The sequence below is a fragment of the Trachymyrmex cornetzi genome, unplaced genomic scaffold, assembly GCF_001594075.2.
Source record: "Trachymyrmex cornetzi isolate Tcor2-1 unplaced genomic scaffold, Tcor1.1 scaffold909, whole genome shotgun sequence".
NCBI lineage: Eukaryota > Metazoa > Arthropoda > Insecta > Hymenoptera > Formicidae > Trachymyrmex > Trachymyrmex cornetzi.
In genome coordinates this window covers 15,151-18,721 of record NW_017300255.1, presented here as the reverse complement: position 1 = coordinate 18,721, position 3,571 = coordinate 15,151, and positions in this window count along the sequence as shown.

The window sequence follows — 3,571 nt, the reverse complement described above, 5'->3', positions numbered from 1 at the left end:
ACGATAGTGGAGGGGATGCGCACAAATGAAAATCGCGTGTGACTCCACGCACGCGATTTTCATTTGTGCGCATCCCCTCCACTATCGTGTTGCTCGCCTTTCACCTCTGGCATCACTGACTCTGAGCTCTGCTTACCGCGGACGCTATAATACGCGATATGCGCTGTCCCGCTAGGCAGCCCCTACTACGCTTAACCCGCTGCATAGTGCTATCTACTGCACAAGTGCTTGCTCCGCCCGATGTTAAAGTTATAAGCGGGTGGCTTCTTCGCAGGATATCGCACGGTGTTCCCTTTATCTACGAAATTTTTACTTTTCATTAAAAATTACAATTTTTATTAGATTATTACGGTTCTACTAATTTTTTTTACTTCTATCCTATATTATATTCACAGGTAAAAGAAAACATACGTTATAAAAAATATTAAATATAGTTATAGTTATAGAGTAAGGGTGATTTCACAGGTTCCTTTTTCAATTTTTCTAACGACCTGTGAATCCATCATAAAATGAAGACATTTAAAAGCGGTTCTCAAAAGAGAAAACAAAAACAAGAACTTGAAATACAGCTAAAAAAATTGCCTAAAGTAGGCAGTTATTTTATGGCAATGAGAAAACAATCCCATGAACATACGACAGGTCAAAGCAGTCAAGAAGAATATTCTGGCAGTAGTGCCAGTATATCTTCTGAAACTGTAACTAATGCAGATTTTGAAATTAAAAAACTTTCGGAATCTGATATAAAGAAGGTAGAAAATACAGATGAGGACGAAGACATGAAAGAGCTGGAAGTGCAAGAAGTACCAGGTCCTGACGTTGAAACTGAAAAATACACTAAGGGCCAATGATATCGGTATTTGGACAGCATTAAATACTGATGACATCGCAGATTTAATTCAAGAAGGTCCGGAAAATTTTCAGCATCGAACGGGCCCACTTCTAAAATCGAAACAATCATTTCAAAATCAGATTAGATATTGTTCGGCTGGTCACTTTCTGTCAACAAAAGCTAATGGAGAAAAATATTATAGAGAATGGCTAACATATTCGCCAATCACTGGTCGAGTTTATTGTTTCTATTGCAAGATCTTTTCATCGTCATCTGTAAAGCTAGCTAATGATGGTTTTAACGATTGGAGAAATCCAGCTGTAATTCGACAACATGAAAACTCAGAAGATCATAGATGTGCTTTACTTACATATTTGACGCGACGGCGAGGACTGAGCTTAAATACACACCTTGATAAGCAAATAGAGATTGAAAGAAAATATTGGAGACAAGTAGCTGAACACTTGGTCGCAGTTATTTGCACATTGGCGGAACGTGAATTAGCGTTCAGAGGCGATATTGAACGTTTTGGAACATTGCATAATGGAAACTATCTTGGTCTACTGGAATTTATTGCAAAATTCGATCCTTTTCTTGCAAACCATATAGAACAGTATGGCAACAAGGGTACTGGAAAATCTTCATATTTGTCTAAAACAATATGTAACGAACTCATTCATCTGATGGCTGAAAAAACGAGAACTTCAATTTTGAAAAACTTAAAAAAAGCTGGATATTTCAGCTTATCTGTAGACTCAACACCAGATCTTTCACACGTTGATCAATTAGCGGTTATTGTCAGATATGTTTCACCCGACGACGGTTTCCCAATCGAACGCTTTTTAACGTTCTTGCAATTAAATGATCACAGTGGAAAAAATATAGCTAATGTCGTATTTAATTATCTTGAGAATAATTGCAAAATTGACTTTAATAAGTGCAGAGGACAGTCATATGATAACGCTGTCAATATGTCAGGAATGTATAATGGCATGCAGAAAATCCTTCTGGACAAAAATAAATTTGCTATATACATTCCATGTGGTGGGCATTCACTAAATCTTATTGGTCGTGCCGCAGTTGATTGCTGCTTACCCGCGGTAAATTTCTTTGCTATTATACAGCAAGTATATACATTTTTCTCTGCTTCTACAAAACGTTGGACTGTATTAAAATCGTGTTTGATCTCTGACTCAACGGTACCAAAACGACTTTGTGATACTCGATGAGAGGCACATGCAAAGACTGTTTCAGCTATATCCGATGGTTATGAATCAATTATTGATGCTCTTCATTGCTTGTATACAAACGAGTATGAAAAAGGTGATACACAACAAGAAGCTGGTATTCTTCAGGAAAAAATGGAAGAATTAGAGTTTGTATTCATGTTAGAATTTTGGAATCGTATATTAGATGAGTTTCATAAAACCAGTAAAGCTCTGCAAGATTCAAAAATATCCCTCAGTACCTGTGCAAAGCTCTATTCATCGCTATTATAGTTTTTAAAGAAAAATCGAGAAAGTTTCGACCAATTTGAAGCTAGAGCTAAAGAACGTTTACCTGATGTGTATTACAAAGCTGAAAATCAACGTCAAAGACGTAGGAAACAAGTCGTTAACGATGAAAATGTATCTAATGTTGATGAAGTTCTTTCGGCAAGAGATAAATTTCGCATAAAAGCGTTTATTGTTATGATGGATACGCTTGAAACAAACTTACAGAAAAGAGCACTAATTTACCAAAATATTGCAGACAAATTTTCTTTCTTAGTTGATTTAGATGTCCCTGACAGTGAACTTCATAATGGCGTAAAGTGTTTAATGAAAGATTATCCTGAAGATGTAGATATTAACCTTATCGGAGAACTTAAACATTATTTTCATATTTACGTGAAGATGCACCATGCCGCCAATAATCAAAATTTAAACCACCAGGATCTATATCAAATAATCTTTAAAGATAAACTTAATTTAGCATTTCCCAATGTGTGGAAGCAACGCTACGGTTGTTTCTAAGTCTTATGGTGACTAATTGTTCAGGAGAACGGTCATTTTCGCGGTTAAAACACTTAAAAAATGAATTACGCACCACTATGCTTCAAGAAAAATTATCAGACCTTGCTATTTTATGTATTGAAGCTGAAAATCTTCGAACTTCATTATTTGACAATATTATTGATGACTTTGCAAAGCTAAAGTCTCGTAAAAAATTTTTCTAAAAGTATTTTTTTAAAAAATAACTAAAAAGAAATATTAAAAAAGTAAAAAATAAAAAAATTTTTAAAGTAAAAAATAAAAAAAATTTTAAAGTAAAAAATTAAAAAAAACTTAAATTTTAAAAATATAAAAAAAAATTTTTTAAACCCCATCGATAGATTCTCACCTTGACGCGGTGATGGAGCTTGCTTGACTAAGAGGAATCTTTTAATAGCAATATTTAAAATAGCTTATTATAGGGCTTTGGGACAGGGCCCACCTACCGTCGTAGCTTGGGGCCTCTGTATACCTTAGTCCAGCATTGCTTGCAATCGGAAAAGATATATAAAGAGATCAACGTGAGATTTGGAGAGATTGTAAGCTTTGATTGTTCGATCAAAAGTTCTCCCCTCGTATGAGACAACACTTCATGTCAAATTAAAAGAAAAAAGGAAGGGGATGAGTGTCGAGAAACGAAAACTTGTACAAGAACTTCACGCATCCGCACGAAGAAATTTTCCACGTCGTCGCGTCGTGGTGCACGATC